The sequence below is a fragment of the Phoca vitulina genome, unplaced genomic scaffold (genome assembly GCF_004348235.1).
Source record: "Phoca vitulina isolate PV1807 unplaced genomic scaffold, GSC_HSeal_1.0 scaffold56, whole genome shotgun sequence".
In the NCBI taxonomy this organism is placed as follows: Eukaryota; Metazoa; Chordata; class Mammalia; order Carnivora; family Phocidae; genus Phoca; species Phoca vitulina.
In genome coordinates this window covers 7,349,277-7,364,894 of record NW_022589759.1, presented here as the reverse complement: position 1 = coordinate 7,364,894, position 15,618 = coordinate 7,349,277, and the positions used below count along the sequence as shown (strand labels likewise).

At 43.3% G+C, this 15,618-nt stretch overlaps 1 protein-coding gene across 4 annotated transcripts in view; it reads right to left on the bottom strand.

Moving 5' to 3' along the window:
- CDYL2 (chromodomain Y like 2) overlaps nt 1-15,618 on the bottom strand; it is a 316,404-nt gene that overhangs the window by 82,414 nt on the left and 218,372 nt on the right. The window contains exon 1 of one of the 4 annotated variants that reach the window (XM_032389884.1): nt 276-2,814. The exons of 2 other annotated variants lie outside the window; for them this stretch is intronic. The gene's annotated coding sequence lies outside the window, so the exon portion shown is untranslated. Of the gene's footprint in view, nt 1-275; nt 2,815-15,618 lie in introns of those variants that run through there. One more of the 4 variants, XM_032389885.1, reaches the window with a different exon arrangement.

Here is a 15,618-nt window from a genome sequence, read left to right as displayed (position 1 = left end):
CTCAGCACATAACAGGGATTCAACACAAGCCGAGATCATCATGATAATCATTTTCATTTTATGCATCATCATCTAGGAATAGGGTCTATGAGTCTTCATTTTAACAAGACCACTCACTAGTCACTGCTATGCAGTAAATTTTGAGAATCACTGCATTGTTTTTAACTCTGTGGGCAGTTTCTGCTTTTCCAACATAGGAACCAGCCAGCAGCGGCTCAAAATTGAGACAAACAAGTGATCTGTACCCCAAGCTGCCTGGCAGAAAACAAGGTCACCTGGGGTCCAAATTCTGAACCTCCATCTCTCCTAGGAGGCTAGATCCAGTGACAGGAAACGAGGAGGACGTCCCCAACGAGCTTCACACTGTGCAGCCATGGAGGACAGGAAGCACCTTGCTCATAGCTTGTGTCTGTCTGGGCAGAGATTATGACAACAGAATCAGCCCAAGGGGAAACCGAGGTCTGCCTTGCTCGCCTTCTTTCCCACCCCGGCCCTCCTCTGGCATTTCTGCATCTCAAGTCCCATTAATTCAGAGGGGCTTCAAAAGCATCATCAACATTCCCTGTGCTGGATCGTTTCCCAACAGTGTCCCCTTCTCCCATGCCTCAATATTCTAAAGCTACCAGTCTTTAATTACAGAGCAAAACAACATTTACGCAGAAACAGGTAGGTCAGGAAGGAGAGTGGGAAGAGAGGAAATTCGGGCTTCTTGGGGCCCTGGGACTAGACCAGATATGCCCACAGACTAAGGAGATGAGCCCACTCAGCTGGTTCAGGGAGCACACCTCCACTTCCCCTTACCGCTTCCCTCCCCGTGGACCCCTGATCCATGCTGGATCCCGGAAACCACGGACGTCACCAGGACCCTAAATGCCAGGAAACCCATGAAGCAAGGAGACAAAAAACAGGGACCAGGCTTGCCTGTGAGGATTTGATGCTAATTCCTGCCGTGTTGGTGAACAGTCACCACTCAGGGCCCAACGACCAGGCGAAGCAAAAACATCCTCCACACAGAAACGCCTCCAACGAACCTTGTTGTCATTTTCATTTGATCCCAACAGGAAATACTCTGGCGATGAGTGTGTGCTCTTCTAAGAGCAAGGAACTCGGGGCTCTGCTGACAGTCTTTCAACATTGAGGGCACTGTGCCAGGAACTATCCGCTCGTGCCCTCAGTGTGGCTTCTGAAAGACTAGCTGTTGCCTGGAATACCTGTCCCTAGCATTTCAACCGGGGACCCAAGATGCATTTTCCTCCTGACCCGACGTACAAATGAGTGTCGGCTGCAGCTCCGCACGCACCAGTGAGTGACCGTGTAGGTGGGGCTCGCAGTACCTGCAATACTGTTTCTGGTTTAAAATTAGACCCTGAGAACCCAACCACTTCAGAAATTGAGCATGTGTCGTTGCTTAAAGGCTTTCTTTAGAGTCACCGCTGGGGTAACATATCTTAAATAAGAGAATAGACTGAAAATAACCAGAGAGAACCCACATCGTATCGTCATAAGGAAGTGGCTACAGAGAGAAAATGATGTGCTCATACTGAAGAGACTCTAAACATAGTACACACGTTTCCGCTGAGACCCCAGAAAAATGCCACCTGCTTCCAGGCACTTAGAGGCATCCCCTTCAGTGTCCCCGGTGCTGGGCCAAAGCAAGGAGTACAATCGATCACGATGAGAACAGCGCCCACAGGACAAGAGCCCCAAGGAAAGCAATCACTCCTGTTCACTGGCGATCCCTGTGGGCGGGGTCCTGGGAAAGGCTTCACAGGCGGGAACTCACGGACTCCTGGCAGCTGTCCTCAGGCTCAACCACTGCTTTTGCTCCCCTAGGACAGGTGAGCAAACTGAGGCTCAGGAAGATTAAGAGGTTTGCCTAAAATCACGTCCTGGAGCCTGGATTCAAACCCATAACTGACTCTGAAGCCTGAGCTCTTTCCCGAGTCATGAGCAGGCCTGAGCAGAGAAAGGCTGCTCCCGCAGGGAAGTCCCCCCATTGGGACAGAGAACTGGCCCTGTCCACCTTTCCACCTCCCCCAGAACCTGAGTCCAGGAGCAACCCCCGCCCCCAGCCCACTGGACCCTTGGGGACTAGGCACCAGGAGAGGCAAGGGAGAGATTCCGGTCGTTGCCCAGTTCTGGCATCTACCAGCTGTGCCAACGTCCCCGTAGAGACCCTCCTTGATGAACAGGGGGATAGGGAATGCCTCAGGAGCTGAGGGAACTTCTAAAAGAGCTCTCTAAACAAATCAAAACCAAAGCGCCCGGTGATAAGGAAGCACTGAGTCCTCATATAGCGGACAGCAGTATTCTTTTTTAGTGCAGAGGTTCTTGGCTGCACATTGGCATCACCTGGGGAGTTTTTAAAAATACCAATAAAATATAAACAAATAAGGAAAGACATGAAGGACTAAATGGAGGAATGAGTGAAAACCAATGCCCAAACCCCAAAGCACTGAGGTAACTGGTTTGGGGTATGGCCTGGGCATCGAGATGTGAAAGCTCCCCAAGTGATTCTAACGTTTAGAGGTACATAAAATAACGGAGCACCTTCTGATCGATGGTGTCTCAGAGTCAGTGAAAGCAAAAGTAGTGCTGGACGCTCAGGGTTTACCCAAGGAACTCAGCCAGATCCCCCAAACACTCCAGCTCCTTTTGCTGAGAAACTGTATTGGGTCAACAACAGCATAGCTGTCAACAACAGAACGTGTATGCAGGCTTCATACATCAATTTGCCTGTCATCCTCAGAACATACCTAATACTGGTTTTATTAGGCTCATTTTGCATATTAGGAAACTGAAATTCAAAGAAGTCCAATTACCTGCTCAAGGATATAGAGGAAGTCACTGGCAGACCCCCCCCCCACGCCCCCCTCACCAAAACGTATGCCCTTTCCAAAACATGATACTGGCTCTCTAATATATCATGTTCCTTCTACATACAGGGCTAGGAAACAGAATACAAGGATAGATGGGCCACAGACCAGGCACTCCAAGAATTTATAATCCACTCCAGCAAGCAGAAGCCACCCAGAGCTTTCCAGCATACTAAGGGCTGAGGAAGTCCACAGAGGAAAATTTATTTGTGACTAGAAGAGTCAGTTTCCATAGAGAGGAGCACTCTGGACTTTGCCCTTGGAAGGTCAGGAGGGTTTCTACAAGCACAGCAGAGGGAGAGAGGGGCTCAGATGCCCATGACCCCCTCCTGCTGCAGGGCAAAGGCCTCTCCCCTGCCAAGGTCAGTAGGAGGGCTGTATACCTACCCTCTACAGCCCCATGTGTCATGGAACTTGTTTCCAGCACCTGCTCAGGCTTATTGTTTGCCTCTGGGTGCATTTAGGTGCACAGCGTAGGTCTGGGAATTCCTGGACAGGAGAAGAGCAGCCCCAAGAGCCATCTCAAGCCATCTCCTCTTAGGAGCTGCTTCTCCCTGCACAAAGGCTACATTCCTGGTGCGCGGTCCCAACAGCAGGGAGCTTTGCCCAGAAGGGTTGTATTAATTAATCCCTGGCCTGGTATCAAGCCCAGCTTTGGCCTCACGGCCCTCAGAAACTGAGCCAAACATCCAATTTACAGTTTGTATCCTGTTTGTGGCTGAATCTGAGGGTGGGAGATGGGATGTCTCTAAGTAAGGACCTTAAGTCCAACTGCTCCTGAACCCCAGACTCACCAAATGCTAACCTCAAATGTCAGAATGCACCCTGGCCCCACTGGGCCTCTCTTGGGAGGAACCACCGCCCTCCAGATGCTGTGATCTCCTCGGAGGACCAGGTGGGACAAACAGCCCTCCTCCACGGGCACCCTGATTTTATCTACACAAGTCCTCCTCTTTTCTTGTTGATCCTACAAGTTATTCCCCTCTGTTCCTCAGTGCAGGCGTCGGCAAACTACAGCCTACAAATCTGGCCCACTGCCTATTTTTGTAAATAAAGTTTTATTCATAACACAGTTACGCTAATTTTTTGTATATATATATATTGTCTATATGTACCTACTTTGCCATCACAAGGGCAGATCTAAGAAGTAGACAAAGAATGAATGGCCTGTAAAGTTAAAAATATTTACTCTCTGGCCTTTTACATAACAAGTATGCTGACCCCTGCCAGAAACAAAGAAGAAAAGGAGGATGAAGGGACTCAGAGAAATTCCTATGTCTTGGTGTTTCTGTCACAGGGCTCTTTTATCCACTGTTAGGATTCCTTCTCTCTTCCTTCTCTCAGAGAACATATCTGTCTTAAACCTCTGGAGACATCCCTCTTCATTTAAGATGAAGATCCTGATTCATTAGTAAGTTCATAGCTGAGCTTCATATGAAAAGAGAACCATCACAGTGGAGAGACCAGACAGACACAACCTCAGTCAAGTGATCAAGGTCAACACTAATAATGACGAGTCACGTTGACAACATGCACCCTTGATATGATGTGATGAGAAGGGCACTTTCCCTCTGGGGTCTTCCTTGTAAAAACTCATAACCCAATATCATCATGAGGAAAACATCAGACAAACCCAAACTGAAGGACATTCTGCAAAATACCTGCCTGGTATTCCTCAAAACTGTCAAGGACACCAGAAATGAGGAGAATCTGAGAAACTCATAGATTAGAGGAGGCCAAGAAGACATGCCAACTAAATGTAATGTGCTATCCTGGATGGGATCCTCTGTTCCATAAATGAGCCAGAGATGGCCTCTGTCAACTGACCTCTAGGTTGTTTACTTCTTCAAAGCAGGTTGTGAAGCTTGCTGGTGCAAAACTCAAAATTTTACACATCTAATTGTTTTAAGTATAGCCCAAATGAGCAGTTTTTAGCCATGTACAGTCTGCTTGTTTTGCATACTCTGTAAAACTCTGCCCATTATTTGCTAGTGATAGGTAAGATAAACTGTAACTATAAAGACTGCAGGCTCCTGTTGCCCTTTGGAGCTCTCTGACCCAGAGACTCTCCATTGGGCTGGGAGCAATACCACCTCAACGCAGAGCCACCTCACCTGCCTTTTCTCCCCTGGGAGTTCTCTGCCCTCCCCCTTCTGAGTAGTGACCCCTGTGTAACATAGCCTCTGGACAGTCTCATGTTGTCCAGTCACATGCAAAACTGTCAAAGCATCACCCAAATAATGCTTGTGTATGCTGCTGCCACCTTCACTGTCATATCTTTTTCCTTGACCAGCCCCCAAATCCCTTGATTTGAGAACAAAAAAAAAAAAAGGATGTTAGAGAAAATCCAATGAAGTCCAAATGGAAGGTAAAGTTTAATAATAGTTATCTACCAATTCCAGATCCTCAGTTGTGACAAATGAAAAGAACAGGGGCTACCATTCTTTCTCCAGTGTCCATGCATAGAGAGTAAGTGTCATTCCAGGAGACATGAGCTTCGGTCCCTAGCCCCAGCCTTGGTGCAGTGATATAGAGGTTCTACCCAAGTGGAGAGAGGCCATGAGGACTGGCCTGGGGAAACTGACATTATTTGAAACAGAGCATGGAGAAGATAATGCCTAGGGACATTGTGGAAAACAATGGAAACTTTCATGACAAGCAATTAAGAGGGAACAAGTAGCTCCATGAAACTAGTAACAACAAACAAAATGGCAGACAAGTCATAAGTTTAAAAGAAAGAAGCAGAGAAAGGGAAAATCAAGAAGGGACCTTTTGGGGTTATACTCATCACTGGAAATCCAGAAGCCTGGGCACATGTGTGAGGCTATACCCATTCAGCAGCATTCAGAGCTGGATGTAGATTGAACTTGAAAGCATTTCCCACGTGGACCCATTACCAAGGGGCAGGAGCCTTACTGATTCAAGGAGTTTTAAGTATAACCTCTGATCAAACATTGATTGAACAATAAACTACAATACCCCTAGGAAGCTAGGTTTAAAACCACACTCATCCCTGGTGGTCTGGAAGACCATGCATATGCCTAAGCTGTACCCTTTCAGAAGTGACCAGAGAGGGAACACCCCAGATACCAGTCCCCAGCATAGAGCAAAATCATAAACCCTCTAAATAGTGTAAGTAGTCTCTAAGCCACACAAAAATCCAGTGGTAAAGAGTGGTTGAAAGCACATAAGCACCACTTTTGGCCATTAAGTATCTTATACTCACCCAGGAGGAATCCTCAAGGAACCAGGCTAACAGATAAAAATAAGAGGGAAAAGCTGAGCAGAGACATCAGAAGCTGCACATTGCAAGGAAAACAGACTTACAGAATTAGTTCAGCCTAGCTAATAAACACATAAATAAATGGCCAAACATAAACAACAACAAGCCCTAGTGGGGGCTGAATAAGGAGAATCAGTATCCAGGTGTGTCACAATATATTATCTAAAATGTCCGGTTTTCAACTAAAAATTATGAGACATGCAAAAAACCATGAAGGTGTAATGAATACAAGGCGGGGGGGGGGGGGGGAAGCAGGCAACAGAAACTGTCTTTGAGGGGTCCCAGATGTTGGATATACAAGACAAAGACTTCAAAACAGCTGTTATAAATATGTTCAGAGAACTAAAGGAAACCATGTTTAAAGAATTAAAGGAAAGTATGATGACTATGACATACCAAATAGAAAATATCAATAAAGAAAGAGAAATTATGTTTTTAAAGAAAGAACCAAATAGAAATCTTGGAGTTGAAAAGTACAATAACCAAAATGAACATATTATTAGCAAGGCTCAATAGCAGATTTGAGTTAGTAGAAGAAAGAATCAGCAAACTTAAAGATAAATCAATAGACATTACTCAGTCTGAAAAAAAAGAATGAAGAAAAATGAACTGAACCTTAGAGAAATGTGGAACACCATTAAGCACACCAATATATACATAATGGAAATACCAGAAGGAAAGAAGAGAAAGAGGAAGAGAAAATATTAAAAAGAAATAATGTCTGAATCCATCTCAAATTTGATGAGAAACAATAATCAACCAGCCCAAGAAGCTCAACAAACCCTAAGTAGAATAAACACAATGATATCACATGGAGACATATCACAGTTAAATGATGAAAGCCAAAAATAAGGAGAATTTAGGAGTAAGAGAAAAGTGACTTTAAAGGAGTAAGAGAAAAGTGACTCATCACATACAAAGGAACTACAAGAAGATAAATAACTGACTTCTGATCAGAAACAATGAAACCAGAGGGCAGTGGAGCAACATATTCAAAGTGTTGAAAGAAAAACTGTCAACTAAGCATCCCATATCTAGCAAAGATAACTTTCAATAATGAAAGGAGGGTAAAGATATCCCAAGATAAACAAAAACAAATTATGTTTTGTAAAGCTGCCACTTAAATGACAAAACAAAGACCCATTTCTGGGTCTTCTATTCTGTCCCATTGATCTACATATCGGTTTATGTGCCAGTACCATACTGTCTTGATGACTACAGCTTGGTAATATAGCTTGAAGTCCAGAATTGTGATGTCTCCAGCTCTGCTCTTCTTTTTTAAGGTGGCTTTGGCTATTCGGGGTTTTTTCTGGCTCCACACAAATTTTAGGACTGTTTGTTCTAGCTCTGTCAAAAATGCAGGTGGTATTTTGATAGGGATTGCATTAAATGTGTAGACTGCTTTGGTTGTATAGACATTTTAACAATATTTGTTCTTCCAATGCATGAGCATGGAATGTTTTTCCATTTTTTTATGTCATCTTCAATTTCTTTCATAAGGCTTCTGTAATTTTCAGAGTACAGATCTTTTTACCTCTTTGGTTAGGTTTATTCCTAAAGTATCTTATAGTTTTTGATGCAGTTGTAAACGAGATTGATTCCTTGATTTCTCTTTCTGCTGCTTCATTACTGATGTACAGAAATGCAACAGATTTCTGTACGTTGATTTTGTATCCTGCAACTTAATTCATGTGTCAGTTCTAGTTTGTGGTGGAGTCTTTCCATTTTCTATATATAGCATCATGTTGTCTGCAAATAGTTGAAGTTTGACTTCTTCCTTGCCTATTTGGATGCCTTTTATTTCTTTTTGTTGTCTGATTGCTGAGGTTAGGACTTCCAGTACTATGTTAAATAATGGTGAGAGTGGACATCTCTGTCTTATTCCTGACCGTAGAGGAAAAGCTCTCAGCTTTTCCCCTTTGAGGATTATATTAACTGTGAGTCTTTTGTATATGGCAAAAGCATACATTCTTATAAATATCTGTACATGAATGTTCACAGTGGTTTTATTTGTAATAGCCAAAAACTGGAATCAGCCCCCATGCCCAATACTACGTGAGTGGATAAATTGCAGTGTATCTATGCAATGGGATATCACTTAGAAATAAAAAATGAACTAACTATTGATACACACAAGAACATGGACAAATCTCAAAACAATTATACTGAGTGAGAGAATCCAGATGAAAGAGAGCACACACTGTATGATTCTATTTATATAAAACTATGGAAATGCAAACTAACAGAAAATAGATCAGTAGTTGACTGGGGTGGGGGGGGAAGCAGTGGGAGGGGCAGGAGGGATTACAGTGAGGCAAGCAGAAACATCTGGAAGTAATGGATATGTTCATTAGATTGACTGAAGTGATGGTTTCATAGGTCTACATATGTCAAAACATTAAATTTTATACTTTAAATATGTATGATTGAGTCAGTTGTATCTCTGTAAAGCTGTTAGATAAATACCCTCCAAGAAATAAGAAAAGATAAGATCACTCATATGCAAAATAAGAACAGGATTCTATTAAAATGGAATGTTCAAAGACTCAAAAAATAAAGTTCTTGAAAAATAAAAACATGCAGACAGAAACAGAAGGGTTGGAAGATGAAGATGAGGAGACACAGAATATAAGACAATAAGACAATCAGAAGGAACACAGGAGAGTTAACACACAAAAAAACCTAAATCCAACATCTGAATAACAGTTCTAGGAGGTGAAAACAAGAGAAATTTAAAAGGGAAGAAACTGATTTAAAAAAAATTCTGGAAAATTCCCACAACAAATAATATGAGCTTCTAGATTCACAGAGCCCCACCAGGTATCTCATACAATAACCAAAAATGGACTAACCAAAAACACATCCCTATTGAAATTTAGACCTGGATTTCAAACTTAAGATTCTAAAATCTGTCAGAAAGGAAAAAGAAAGTCTTACATCCAAAGAACCAGGAATCAGAATGGCTGCTGCATTCTTAAAGAGCAATACTGAACACTACAAGCAGGAGAGCAGTACCTTCAAAATCCTAAAGAATTTAGGATTCTAGAATTCTATACTTAGCCAAATCAGCAACCAAGTGGAGGAGCAGAATAAAGTCATTTTTAGAAATGTACAATCTCAAAAAACTTAACTTCCCATCAACCTTTCTTAAGAATCGGGGAGACAAACCATGAGAGACTATGGACTCTGAAAAACAAACTGAGGGTTCTAGAGGGGAGGGGGGGGTGGGAGGATGGGACAGTCTGGTGATGGGTATTAAAGAGGGCACGTTCTGCATGGAGCACTGGGTGTTATATGCAAACAACGAATCATGGAAAACTACATCAAAAACTAATGATGTAATGTATGGTGATTAACATAACAATAAAAAATTTTAAAAAACTAATGATGTAATGTATGGTGATTAGCATAATAATAAAAAAAAAGAATCTACTTGAGATTGTGCTCCACCATCAGGATGTATGTAAATGAAGAAAGAGACTACATTAAAGATGCAGCACAGTTGAAAAAGCAGGGACTCGCCATGCTGATAGTGAAGGGACTCCAGGGGACAGCTGTGCACTAGACCTTAAGGGAATGCAGTCCAGACAGCAGGTGAGACCTTTTTTTTTTTGCCTACAATAGTGCCAGGCTCTGTGCTCAGAGCCACTTTCTCTCCTAAATAAGGGGACATAATGTAAGTCACTGGAATCATCACTTCTGTTGATGACCTCCATAATGATGACAGGGTATGGATGGGACTAGATGACAAGGAGATAGAGCACTATATCCACTGATGCTGAGGCCACTTTTTCACATTTCAACATCTCCAAAATCAGGATATATATTACAACTGAGGGAGTACCATATTTGGCTGCCTATTGGGTCTGTCTTCATGGTACATCTTATCATTGACAGCATTTTAGATTCAGTGAAATAGGGTATGTTCCCTACATGAGTAGGTACACTCAACTCTGGAGGCCCTTCTAATCATGGTCTTGGCAAGAGCCTTCTGCTCTCCATTGGCTGCAATATAGAGCAAAACACCAATCTGCCCAATTAAGTCTCCTCTCTAAACATACTTAAATGTGCACAGAATTCCTTATAGGAAGCTCGTAACTCATCCTAGTCTTACCTGGGAGATGTTTGAGGAAAACTGCCTTCCCTATTCACCATTTTGCTCCTTTTGAATTTGGTATCATGAGCATGCTTTTTACTTATCATAAAAATGAATAAGATTTTTAAATACCTAAGTAAATGCATACAGACAAAGTATATAGAAGAAGTCTAAGAACCCGGGCAATCAGCTGTGATGAAGATGACTTTGAATTGCCAGACGGTGGTATAAGGACTTCCTTTTGTTCCACTTGTTCTCAAAAAAGTAAACTAACCTCTCTTAAGGTTCTTTGGATTGGTAACAATCCTCCTTAAACAAGAGTCAAGTTGGGAATACCAAGGAAAGGAGAAAACACATACACACACACACACACACACACACACACACACACACTTTTTAATTTTGTTGCCTGCCTCAAGTTGTCATAATCTACTCAGTCTATCAAAAGACGTGAAAAGTCCATTGACCAAAACAGACCCAAAGACACCAACAGAAAAGGGTAAAGGTTGTAGCAGAAAGCTGACGTATCTTTAGGTAATGTTCTTCCCACGACTAATTCCACCAACCCTCATACCCTGGTGACCCTGGTGGACAGGACCAAGACAGTTTACCAGAAGGAGTATGAAGTCAGGAGGAAACTGAGGAAATGGATTCATAAAATCAGCTGTCAAAAAAAAAAAAGTTCCAACATTATTCCAGAATCTCGGCTATACATATTTTAAGACACCCTGAAGCCCTTGAGGAGGCCATACTGCAGGCTTGGCTGGAGAGTGGGCAGGGATGAAACCAATTTCTGTATCTGTTGAAAGCACTTGGAATAGTTTCACAAAGCCACCTCAGCTACATGATGTCCTAGCCTATTCCAACGTTTCAGAAATTTTGAAAATTCTGGACATTTTCCAAGGCTCCCTGGACAGGTTTGTGGAAGCTTCCTGGAAGGCAATTATGGCTTCTCTTGATATCCAGTATGGCATGGCAGTTTCTAAACCCCGGTCCCCCTGGGGAGTATCGCTGGTACGCCAAGATGGAGAAATGCCCGTCTGAGCAAGAGGAAGTGGAGCATCTTGGATGTGCCTCTTCCCCAGTGCTGTGTCAATAAACTCAAGCGAAGCAATTTTTGCCAAAAAGGAAACTATCCTGGGCACTCTGAAGATAAGTAATGCAGCACTGAGATTGTCGAAGGTTTGAGATGCTCTCCTAGTGGGTCACGTACACAATGATTATTGTCATCATCATGCAGAATTAATGTGGCGGCTCCTAACTGTTCTTCTACCCTTCGTCTTCTTCCTCCAATCTTGTCTCTGCTTAGAAGCAGGCTGAGCTTTCTAAAATACAAACTTAGGGTCTTATCCCCCTCTTAAAACTGCAATAGCTCACCAATGGGATTAAGTCCCTTCCTGGTAGCAAGACATACTACGTCTCCCAGAATTATTCCGAATGAGAAACTGGCTTTGCTAACTATTTATTGCCAGGTAGAGGTAACAGATAAATTAGTATATACCAAAAAAAAAACAAAAAAAAAAAAAAAAAAAAGCTATATTCAATGGACCTAATGATACCAAACTGCCATACTTCATTTTATCACCTGGATGGACATTTCACAGTGGTTATCTTCTCATAGACTATATTAAAATTGCCATCACCCAAAGTTTGGTATTTTGGTAGTGTTATGTGGAGACTTTATTTGGCCAATGTATAAGTCTTGTTGAATCTCCTGGGGAAAAATAAAGCTTTCAAGTTACAACCACGGTAGCCAGGCTACATGGAGTAGAACGTTGGGCTCATGACCACCTATGTGTCAGTATTATGGAGTTTTTGAGGGGCATTTTACCTGGGCCATGGGGACAAGGGAGTGCTCAAGGTGCACAAGGGTGAAGGCAGAGCTGGAAACCAGACACACTGTGCTCCTGAAATAGCTGGGCAGAAAAGACGTCCAGGTAAAAAGCAACTGGACAAAAACTCTGCAAAGGGAAGTAGGTTTGAGAAAGGAGATAAGAGGAAGCTCTTCTAATAGGAAGTCAATCTATCTGGCAATTAGCGGCAAGGGATTTGGACTCATTCATTCAACAAGGCTTACTGCATTTGCACCTACTATGTGAAAGACACTCTATTGAGTCTTGGGGATATAGACATACTCTCTTAAGTTTAAGGATGTATCCCAGGAAATGGAAGCATTGGATGACACCCTGCATGTGTACATTCCCACAAGAGCTGGTCCCCAATTTTGTAAACTGTCACTACCATTTCTTTAACTTAAAGCACAGGAGGTCATGATGGATCTCCCATGACGGTATGTTCCAACTTTCAACAATCATTGGACACCCCAGCCTACAGTGATATTGCTGAGGCCCCTCCAGTCAAAGACTTCCCAGATATCACTGAGCACTGAGCTTCATACTGTCTCCCTCACCCATCCTACAAAGGTGCACCTGCCTCAGGTCAGCACAAACTGCACTGCTCGCCCAGTTCAATCCTCTTTCCTGGTACTTGGTTGGTTCTTCTAGCCATACCACTTGCTCATCTTCTCTCCACCATCAAGTCTTAGGAACTCTTCAAAAGAGCATGAAATGACAGCAGAAAGACAGGCCCCAATGAAGTAAATGGACTGTGATGTAACTCAAAAGCAAGGGACATGCTAGAACCCAACAGCCAAGAAGACAAATGGTGCCCAAGCTACTGAACTTGCCAGTAAGCCATGAAGAAAATTTACATTAGTTGTACTCATCCGTATTATAATGGGTCTGTACATAGATCATAAATGTGTCTGAGACTAACAGTGCTGCATAGAGCAGTACAAAATGAAATGCAGTCCCAACACATCCATACAAACTTTAGCAAGCTTCCCGCCACACTTTGTGCCTCAGTTTCGTCATCTGTAAAATAGGATTAGTAATGACCATCTCATTGTCAGAAATAAATGACATAATTCCTAGAAGCACTTTGCTCCACGGTTGGTACAACATTGGCACTCATTGAATGGGAGTAATCCCCCTCATCACCATGCCTGGTGTTATGAGGCTCCAGTGGCCTGGCTGGGCATGGGAAGGGAATTCTCAGAGACAGCATGTACCCCCCAGAGGACTGCTCCAGATTCCAACTAGAGCTCTGAGGGTTTGGTCGAGAAGAGCACCCTGGAAGTTTTGCTCATAGACACTTTTTTCTCAAGGGACCTTATAGAAATAATAGCTGGACTCCCTAGAGAGTGCTCTCCAAGCCACAGTACTGCTTTCAGCCCACACCTTCCATTAGCACAGTGTCTCCAAAAGAAACCTAAGTTAGTCAGGGAGCTTCAAACAGCTCCTACTTTTGGACAAGATATCTGTCCCTCACCAGTCTCCAACAGGGCAGGTCCACGACAAAGGCTACAGAGAGCAGTAAAAGAGAAGGGACTCTGGAAGCACATAGGCCCCAGGGCTGCACTTACTAGCTCAGAGGCCTTGAGCAGCTCAACAACCACTCCCAACCTTGGTCAGCTCAGGCCTCTGGACTAAGGGTCACCTGCCCAGCTTGCCCTCAGTAACCAGCCCTTTACAGTGTAGGCCAGTGACCTTGAGACCGTGGGACACCCAGCTGTCACACTGGCCACAGGCCCAGAGGCAACGTGTACAAAACTTCTTGCAGGCATTTGTCTGCTCCTGAATCTAATTGCAAACAGTCACACATCCTTGCCATCAATACATTTATGATTCACATTGTTTCAGAGCTTTTAATGAACATTTTCTCATCTGTCTGTTCTCATTTTGAATGGCAAAGCATGGCACATAACTGCCGTGCACAGAATACTAATGCGAATGACCCCTTACATGTATTTAGTTTACAAAATGGTTCAACACTTACAAAAAAAAAAAATGGTTCAACACAGCATTCAACAAGTGAAACACGTATTTTTCATTCACTAATTTTTAATTTACTAAGCGCTTACTAGGTGCCACAAAAGCAGTGAGCAACCGAAGTACAAAGCTGAATCCCTGCCCCGTGATCTGAGGAGGAGCTGGGAAGATGCGGCCAGTAAACATGACTTTGTCTATGAGTGAAGGGAAGGCAGGACAGCAGTGTGGTTGAAGTATGGGACTCCGGGTTCAGAAAGTACCTCTGGGCCCCCAAAAGGAATAAATACATGCTACAACTGAATGAACCCTGAAAACACGATGCCAGGTAATAGAAGCCAGTCACAAAAGGCCACACAGTGTATGATTTCATCTATAAGAAAGGTCCAGAATAGGCAAATCTACAGAGACCAAAAGTAGGTTTGTGGTTGCCAAGGGCTGGAGAGGAGAGGGGAAGGGGGAGGAGGACTGCCAATGGGTATGGGTTGCTTTTTGAGATGATAAAAATGTTCCAAAGTTGACGTGGTCATGGTTGCACACATGTGTGAACACACTAAAAACTACTGACCCGTTACCCTTTAAGTGGGTGAATTTTAGCTCAGGAATGCTGCTTTTAAAATAAAGTAACTCTGGGCAAAAGACCCTCCAAGCCTCAGTTTCTTCATCTATAAAATGAAGATGATGACAGTGGCAAATTTAAAATGATGGTGGAAGGGACACCTGGGTGGCTCACTCAGTTGATCAATTGACTCCTGATTCTGGCTCAGGTCATGATCTCAGGGTCATGGGATCGAGCCCTGCTTGGGATTTTCTCTCTCTCCCTCTCCCTCTGCCCCTCCCACCCACTCTCGTGCACACACACACTCTTTCTCTCTCTTTCTCTAAAAACAAGGAATAAGTGAAATAAAATGACTGTGGAAAATCAGAGGGATAACTTTGTAAAAAGCACTGAATGCTCTGCCCACTATTGTTATCCGCTGCAACAGAGGGGGGTCGTTCACAATAGGCAAGAGGTGGCAACAACTCAAGTGCACATCGAGGGAAGAGTGGAAAACAAAATGAGGTGTACACACACACAATGGAATGTTATTCAGGCCTAACAAGGAAGGCAATCCTGTCATATGCTGCAACGTGGATGAACCTGGAGGACATTATGCTGAGCGAAGTAGGCCAGTCACAAAAAGACAAATTCTGTATGAGTCCGCTCCTAAGAGGTGCTTCAAGCAGTCAAATCCATAGAGAAAGAAAGTAGAACGTGGTTGCCAGGGGTTGGGGGGAGGGGAAGTCAGTGTTTAAGGAGAACCCAACTCAGTTTTGCAAGACGAAGAGCTCTGGTGATGGACGGCGGGAATGGTCGCACAACCACGCGAATGTACCTCCTTCCACAGAACTGCATGCTTACAAATGGTTAAGACACCAAATTTTATGTTATGTGTATTTTAATACAATAAAAAATTAAAATAGAAGATAGAAATATTTAAGATAGAAGAGCTGGAGAAAGGAATGCTGTGAGAAGGAGGGAGAAATTTGGGGAAG